This window comes from Stigmatopora argus, chromosome 21 (assembly GCF_051989625.1).
Source record: "Stigmatopora argus isolate UIUO_Sarg chromosome 21, RoL_Sarg_1.0, whole genome shotgun sequence".
Taxonomy (NCBI): Eukaryota; Metazoa; Chordata; class Actinopteri; order Syngnathiformes; family Syngnathidae; genus Stigmatopora; species Stigmatopora argus.
Genome location: NC_135407.1, coordinates 10,497,738 through 10,506,730, shown reverse-complemented (window position 1 = coordinate 10,506,730; position 8,993 = coordinate 10,497,738). Strand labels below are relative to the sequence as shown.

General features: G+C 39.0%; 2 long non-coding RNA genes across 2 annotated transcripts; both read right to left on the bottom strand.

Moving 5' to 3' along the window:
• Window positions 1–633: 633 nt before the first annotated feature.
• LOC144066900 (uncharacterized) lies at window positions 634–2,110 on the bottom strand. The gene is made up of 3 exons (XR_013297780.1): window positions 1,931–2,110; window positions 1,763–1,836; window positions 634–1,124 (listed from the first exon to the last, which is right to left on the bottom strand). It is a non-coding gene; the product is annotated as an uncharacterized LOC144066900 (long non-coding RNA).
• Window positions 2,111–2,185: 75 nt separating this feature from the next.
• Window positions 2,186–4,363, bottom strand: LOC144066895 (uncharacterized). The gene is made up of 4 exons (XR_013297775.1): window positions 4,269–4,363; window positions 4,108–4,194; window positions 2,713–2,786; window positions 2,186–2,307 (listed from the first exon to the last, which is right to left on the bottom strand). It is a non-coding gene; the product is annotated as an uncharacterized LOC144066895 (long non-coding RNA).
• Window positions 4,364–8,993: the final 4,630 nt, after the last annotated feature.

Here is an 8,993-nt window from a genome sequence, read left to right as displayed (position 1 = left end):
TGACAGATTGGCCGACCATAATAGAGAAAAGACACAGTGATGGTTCAGAACCTTGGACAGCACCCTCCTGGAATAGGATACCCGAAGGTGTTCACGTCACCTCACCACCACAAATTTTCCAAAAGATAATTGTACAGGTAAGAATATTTCAGTTATTACCACGGTAGTTGGCGATTGTGAGATGAGGATTCGTAAGTTAGCACAATTTAATTTACAGACCTCCTAAAAGTGGTAATACCAGGAGAATGTTTCATTTCGGTTCCTATGCTTTAGTTTCCCGTTTTTTAAATAGCGCATGGGTGTCGTGCACCTATTTTTTTTACAAGGATTCATCGACGTATCCATGTACATTTGCTACATTGCAGAAAACTGCGTGTGCTTTCTTTTGGCGCATAGGGACATCTTGCAGTCTGCCATAAGAGGGCGCTAATTTTATGAATGTCGATCGGAAAACCTTACATAATTTTGGAGCATTTTTACTAAATGCATCAAAACCACTAGAAAAAAAATCATTAGGGTCAAAATCACTTCTAGTATTTTTTTTGTCCACAGAGACAATTGTTTTGAAATATCTAACAATTACACAATCATTGAACAGGTACAATATTTACCAACAAATAAATAAGCAAAAAATTCTGTGAAAATAACTATGACATTTAATTTTGTAAAAATATTAAACAATATACAAATATAAAAACAATCATGTGAACTGTGCAATAGGGGAAAGGGGATACAAAAATATCCAATTTAAATGTGCCCTTTGTTCCAAATCCTCTTAATATCTTTAACAACATACAAGTACATACAAGCAATAAGAGATACAAGTCTACAATATGAAAAACACAAAATTCATAGGTAACTCTTTTTCCCCATATGTTCTTTGTTGGTTGATTAACTTTCAGAATGCCTCTGCTTCTCCACCCCTTATGACACAACAAACAACACATTATATTTTATTATTAATGTATTTTACCTAATCACCAGTGACCAGGGAGAAAACCACATGATGATATTGGAATAGTATATAGAGGCTTCTTCAGTCCTACCCCCAGAAAGTTGGTGTGTTCGTGGATCAGCTTTCGGATGTACTCGATCCAGTTTAGTTTGGTCTTAATGGTGGACGCCTATTGATTTGGAAGACAGGCAAAAGTTAACGTGGCCTTTTGGACCACTTTTGAAACCCAAATAAACATCCCATATTCACTGGAATTTCAATCACTGTATGAGTTACAGTGGTACCTCGAGATACGAGCTTAATACGTTCCGGGACTGACCTCGTATGTCGATTTACTCGTAACTCAAATGAACATTTCCCATAGAAATGAACTAAAAACAAATTAATTTGTTCCAACCCTCTGGAAATACACTCAATACAGGATATTGGATTGGAAAAACTTTTATTTGTTCTAATTCGCCATCTATTAACAAAGTAACAAATAACTAGTGGTTTAATTGTACTAAAATGTGTTTAACAGTACTAAAATTAGACGGATTTCGCGGAGGCGAGAGAGAGACGGGGGGGGGGGGGGGGGGGGGTTCTTTTTGCATGGCAATGCGCTCGTAACATAACATAAACAAATTTAAATGAACTTGGATTACGATGCAGACACCCTCAAAAATAAGTTTAATCTAACCTTACACTAAACTTAATTCTAATTTTGTTTTAAATTTTGATACCTTTCTTCTCCCGGGTTGGCTCTATTTGCCCCGCCATATAGGTGTGAAAATACAGCACTTTCAAAGAGAGAGAAGAGCATCTAACCTTGAGAACAATGATGCTGTCCAACGTGCAACTCATCGACAGTGCAAACTTGCCGGGGTCTCCCTCCACGTCCCCTATCACATTTAGTTTGAATATCTTAGGCGGCGGCGCGATTATAATTTTCCCAGATTTTTTTTCACATGTAAAATGGCATAAAGGACTACTCACATTAACTTTTCTCTTGGAAATGTATTTTCAGTTTCCCTTGGTGTCCTTGGCCACCTTGCAGAAAACCAAGGTCTTCTCCAAGAGAAAGAGGTGTCTTTTTCTGCCCATTTGGAATGGTGACTTGGAATTCCACACCTTGAAGGACCCCTCTAGGAGCAGCTCCTCTTTGATGCTCTCGTCAAACCTTGAAGGAGGGTCAAGTAGGCAATATTAGAAAATGATACCTCCACAAAAACCAAATGTGTGGTCATCTTGCCTGTGTTCATTAACCATCCACCAAGGAGATGCATGGCATCGTTGGTTGTTTTGGAAATATTAAGCATCACCTCCAGGGCTTCTTGGAGCTCGCTTTTCCTCTCACGACATTCCAGGAGGTTCTAAATAAATAGAAAGAGCTTTAAGACATTGCTTCCACAGAATCTCAGTTCGCCAAGTTCCTGTATGCATGTGTAACTGAAGCCGACATGTTGTTCAAAATCTTGTTTTCATAATGCGGTAAAGTTATTTAACTTATTAATGTTATTCTTTAATCAGAAACAATTGGAACTTGTGGTTTTGCTGATTGTCACATATTACGAGTATGTAAAGAATGCAATTCATGTGGTTTACGGAATCCCGTATTTTCTCGCATATAATTCGCCCCTAAATTTGCTTTAAAATCGTTGAATTTTAAAATTTCTCACATATAAACCGCCCCCTGATTCACTATTTTCACCTCCATATTCATGGTTTTAACTGGGAGTATGTGTTACTTTGAAGGGAAAATAAGAAAAAATACTCACACGGGTTATTTCTGAGATCCTGTATGAATCCAAAGGATTGTCTGATGGATTGCACATTCCGAAAAGGTTGTTGCCTGTACGTGGATGAAATAAAAGTCATTATCAGAGGGGGGACTTGGAAAAGCAATGTATTCATTCACATGCAGATTTTCAGAAAAATACCGTATTTACTCGTATGTAAGCAGCACCCTTAAAATTGCCTTAATGTTGAATTTTACAATTTACAAAGGCCCTGATTTACAATTTTTGCCTCCATATTCATGGTTTTAATAGGGAGTACAAATGTGTTACTTTGAAAGGAAAATCTTAAGAAAAATCATCGCAAGTGGTATTTCTGAGATACTCTTTTTTTAAAGCAGATTATTAGGGTCAATATCATAAGGAAGTTTTAATATGCCTGTCTTTGTAAATGCAAAATATCAATTTATTTTGTTTGAAAAAAGAAAATGTCTATCTTGATGAGAACCTGATGCTTTTTAATGACAGAAATTAAAATTTTCTCATCAGAAGTTTAAGATGTTGTGGCGGACAAATTGCTTATAATGTCAAAACATCGATTATTTTATGGTTCATATTACTGCAATAGTTGTCACTTTTGAACAAGAAATAAAAAGAATAAAATCTAAGCAGAATTTTGTTTTATTTCATAATCCTAAATGTACAATTTCCTTTCAAAAAGGAAATAACGCAAGTACAACCAGCAGGTGTGTCCATACCGGTATAATGTTCACCAAGTCTTTGGGTGGAAAAATAGCATGAGATACACATTAAACAGCTATCAAGGCTGATATTTAGACAATCGACCGCAAGACCTTCGATCAGCCTTAAATACTATTGGGATGTGCTGACATGGTAAAAGTGACTTTTTTTTTCACTTTTTATGCAAGATGGTTTTTCTTCTTGAATTTCATTCATAGGTGTTAAAATAAATTGTTTTGCGTTTTATCGGTTTATCTTTTTCTTTTTTGAAATAAATGACAATATGGGCCGCATTGTCTTGCGTCAAGGTGTTTCGTCTTTGTCACCTTGCAGTTTCATGCATGTCGTCTTTTTATGCGCATATAAACTGTACCCTCGACTCAAGTCATTTTTTGTCCGACAAATGCGGCTTATATGAGAGTAAATACGGTAATATAGGCACAAAAACAAATATGGATACTTAAAGAAATTCATCCCGTAATGGTTGTTTTCTTATGGCAAAACAGAAAATAACCAACAAATAGTAAATGTTAATTTGCCAACATCTACTGGTAAAAAGAGTATAGCAACACTAAGTGTTGTGCGCATTTAAGGCATTCCCTTGATCTAGTCATTTTTTTTGTTACAAATACAGCTTATATGCGAGAAAATACAGTAATACTAAAATCTTTCCAATATTTTTAGGCATGCCTTTACCAGGACCGGATATCTCAAGATTCTCAGCACAGGCTTAACAAGGTAGTTGATGATCGTGTTTGGGAGTTGAGGTTTCTGCTGAATTTTCTGTTCAACACAGAGAGAAAAGACTGTAAGATTATGAAAATGTGTCCTGAAGTCAAGTTTGACATTTAACTTACATCAAAATAGTTCAGAGAATGCACCATGTTGAGCTTAGAGGATTGTGGATGGTTCTTGCAATGATCCACATACAAATGAAACTTCACAGCCTACAAACGGGATACATTTTTACGGAATCATTATGGGTCAAATGTCAGCGGGATAGTGGTTATGGATAAAGCAATAAATACCCATGTGACAAAGCAGCGTCCAACCTCCTCAGGCATGTGTTCATATTTCTCCAGTTCTTTGAGAAAGATGCTGAAAAAGAGATGGTTAATAAATACGTTTTAAAAAGTGAATGGCGTAGATCAACATCAAAGATTTATGAGTCTCATTTTATTAAATTAGAACGTGCATAAAAACGTTGCCTTACGTAAGCCAATGTTTTAAGAATTTACCAAGAGCAGCCTCATTTATTAAGATTTTTCAACTCTTTAAAAAACAAACACTCGAAACTTTGACATAAAAGGCTTTAGGTTTCATTTTTTGTGAAAAGTCACATTGTTTACTTGTGGTGGAATTCATATAGGTCCAGCAGGTTTCCAAAGATGAGGTGTTGCATTTTGCTGATTCCTGAGGGCTCCTATAGTTGGTACGTATCTCCGATGTGAAAATCTGCCAATGCCACACAATTCACATGGTTAGAGATTGTCTAAAATAAAATGGATGGAAACAGAAAAGAAACTCACGTCAATGCGCTACACAGGGTCTTGCACGCATGTCTGCTTGAATCAGCTTTGCCACAATGAACATGCTAAAAATGAAAAAAGGCATGAATGTGCCAGCGACTGATCAAGCAAAGTAGGCATGGGTGAGAGGATATTTATAATTGAAAATAAGGGATATTCTTGGCATTTACATCTTCCATTCAGAAACAAATAACAAAATAAATAATAATAAATAAATAAAAAATCCTACTTGTTAAATGATACTACAAAATTCACAAATGGATAATGAGCCACATACCTTTTTTTGGTAGCAGATTTTTTTTCTGTGTTCATCTTGAGTGTCGAGAATGACATCCATTTCGAATTTCACTGCGGTTAAGCCAGCGGACATTTGCGTTTTCGTGGTCAAACTAGCGGACGCTCAAAATAGCCCCCCAATGAATCCAAGCATTACGGTAATTCAATTCAACACAGAATTGCAGCGGCTAACTTCTTGTGCTTGTAGTGCTTTTAAACCTTTGAAAATACTCTCAACAGTCAAAAAACTGCACCACATAACTCCAGCATTATCCTTATTTAAAAATGAAATAGTGTCAGGCTTAAAAAATACTTCACTTCACAAGTACAATATTATGTGAATCCCCCCCCCCCCCTTTTTTTTCCATTTCATCATCCATATCACGCATCCTCGAAATTGTTGCGAGGGTTCCTATATGCGTACTTTGTTCAAGGTTGCAGGTCCCATTTTTGTGGTACTGAAAATCAAGATTTTTTTTTCGTAATTTCCAGGCAAGGAGGGTCAATCCTAGTAGACCTCCATGACTAATAACATACATAAAATAATGCAATTTCACGGATTAAATTAGGAGAAAATTGGAATTAAAATGTGTAGTAAAGGGTTGCGGGGTTTTGTGGTACTTTCCAGGCAACGTGGATCAATCCTAGTAGCAAACGTCCCCGACGACTCACAAACTCAAAACTATTCAATTTCCCATACTGAATTTAGAGAAAATTGGAATTAAAAATGCTACATGCGTACTTTTTGTTCAAGGTTGCATGTCCCACTTTTGTGGAAATGTAAATTAAGATTTTTCATAGTTTTCAGGCAAGGTGGGTCAATCTCAGGAGTGAACCTCCGTGACTACTCACATTCTCAAAATCATGCAATTTTACAGATAAAACAGAGAAAATTTGAATTAAAATTCCCACATGCATACTTTGTTCAAGGTTGCACTTTTACAATTTTTGTGGTACAGTGGTACCTCGACATACGAGTGCCCCAACATACGAGCAATTTCAGATAAGAGTAAAATTTTGAGCAAATATTTACCTTGAGATATGAGCCAAATTTTGAGATACGAGAAAGCCAAGTGGCCAAGGCATGAGAGGCTGTTTATGATTTTAGCGCAATGTCTTTTTTGCCGCATCTCTTTCGTGTATACAGATATCTACGAGCACTGGGCGGAGCGTTGCATTTTCACGTGTTTTTCCCCGTTAGTCAATGCATAATACAAAGTGAACAACAATGGATCCAAAGCAAACAGATGGAATGAAGAGTTGTGCAAAGAAAAGACGAACGATGACAATCAATATTAAGCGCGAAATAATTGAAAAATATGAGTGGTGTCAGGAGCGGCCTGTTTGTCCCTCCTGACGTGCCGTCAGAGAGCAGCTGCAGTCAATCTGCTGATTGCTTCCTGTTTTGTTATTTAAGGAGCAATGAGTCATAGGACCATTGCCGAATCGTTCTTCTGTTCATGCGTGCGCGCAGCATGCTGCCGTTTTACTTTCCAAGCAATTGTTGATTTATAGATCCCTGTTGATTTATTAAAGGATGTCGTTTGAAGCCAACTGCCTGATTCAACTCCCGTTTTCCCGCGGATGGGTCCTAATATTTTCCCGATCGCGCCGCGACGACGCAGCGACATCGTAACAAGTGGTGTATGTGTCAGGGAGCTTGCTCGGCAATACGAGAGGAATACTTCAACGATATGCACCCTCCTGAAGCAGAAGGACGTGACTAAGGAAGACTAAGAAGCCTTCCAAAGGACTAACTCAGCCATAGGCAAACTACGGCCCGTGGGCCACATCCGGCCCGTTAGGCTTTTTAATCCAGCCCGCCGACGTTGTCCAAAGATTTTTTTTTCTTCCGAAGATGGCGCCGTCCGTCGGAAGCCAGTGGCAGCAGCTCTGTTCACTCTTATTTGTGGTTATTACAGTCATTTCATTTAACCTTTACTTTTGCCACATTCAAAATGGCGGCAATGTCACGTCATTCTTCCTCGCTGGGGCGACTGTCTATGTCTGGCTCCTCTTAAAAGGACTGCGTTCCAGTCTCCGTCAAAGAAGAAGAATTCCAGAAATGCCTCAACTTGCGGGCCTTGGGCAACCGGCGCGACCGACTAGTTCGAGCGGGGAGGCCCGGCCGGCGGTGCTATTTTCCGGCTAGTAAAAGCAAGGTGTGTGTTGCAGGGGACTTCCATCTTTTGCATTGGCTATGGTCACTGGCTTGCTAGCTATTCCACTAGCCTGCTAACGGTACCGTACCGCTGTACGGACAAAATGGAATTGAATCCATCATCATACACGCCGTTCAAAGCGGCTGCTTGTTGCAGTAGCTCCCTAAACCCTCACTCATTCTGTATTTTTAACCGGCCAAATAGCCTATATGGCCCCATATGGCAAGCATGCTAGCACCGGTGCCACTTGTAACGTCATAAGGAGCAGGACCAAAGAGAAGTTGTCGCCGGGTACAGCCCTACACCCAAGCTCAACTAGGCCGAGACTTCTCAGGTGAAACTATGCTATCGCAAGGGAGATTCCACACAGAATGCGTCATTAAAGGAGAAAAGCATGAGCTGGTCTTTGAGGTGGTGGAAACGCATCAAGAGCACCTCCTCTCTGGGGCCACCTGGGCCTATTGACATTCACAATACCCGAGGAGCTGAACAAAGTAGAGCAGATGCTATTCCATTATGCTGACGTCTTCAATTACCCTGTCGGTACCCGGACGTTTCGTCGACGGACACTTGGTCGCCAGACGTTTCCTCGACGGACAGTTCGTCGGACGGACATTTGGTCAACCATCTGTGAATTTGCTTCTTTTTAATACATGTTTTTATAAAATGATTTTATTTATTGCCTGTTATTTTAATGTTAAAGTTCCTTTAAACAATCTGAAGTAAAAACACTCACGGATGACTATGCAACAGTACCGACAAGCCATTGCACATAATTTTTAATAAAATAATTGTATTTATTGCCTTGCACATAATTTTTAATAAAATAATTTTATTTGTTGCCTTTTATTTTAATGTCAAAGTTCCTTTAGAGTAGTTTACTGAAGAATAAACTCTCTCATGATTATAATTTTGAGAGCTAGAGATTACCTGGTTGATCGCTATGATCTCTTTCAACAGTAAAAACTCTCTCTCATGATTTTAATTTTGAGAGCGAGTGAATCCGTCGACGAATTGTCCGTCGATGAAATGTCTGTTCGACCGACTGCCCGGCGACGAAACGTCCGTTCGACGAAACGTCCGGGGACAAAGTGTCTGTCGATGAAGTGTCCGGTCACGGGTGAAAATGGAAGGAGAGTTTGGGAGAGAAAGTGAAGATTCTGGTGGATGTGTTGGAAGGAATGATGAAAAGGAGAAGAACGCCGACAAAGAATGGAATGAATTGATGAGTTTGTATGGAGATGTGGAGGCACAAGTTCAGAGTGGTGTGGAAAGTAAAAAACAAGCTAAGGCTAGACGTAAGTTGGAGAAACAATTTTGTACGTTGAAAGGAAATTTAATTTTTCTGGTCAAAAGGGCGAATGGAATATGAATGGTTTGTCCATCGGTTTGCAAAAAATAGAGCGTGACGTAACAGCTAAAAAGGCAGAACTACAAAAGCGAAAGGAGGAGGCCATATCCTCATCTTTTACAGCTAGAGGTAATCATTCGGCTGATCGGTTAGCAAAATCAGTAGCTGGATACGTTGTAGATAATCCTTCTAATCTGGCCTATACCCACCACTCAGAGACGGTGCACGAGAGTTTGTCTGTGGATGTGGTTCTGGAGCAATGTT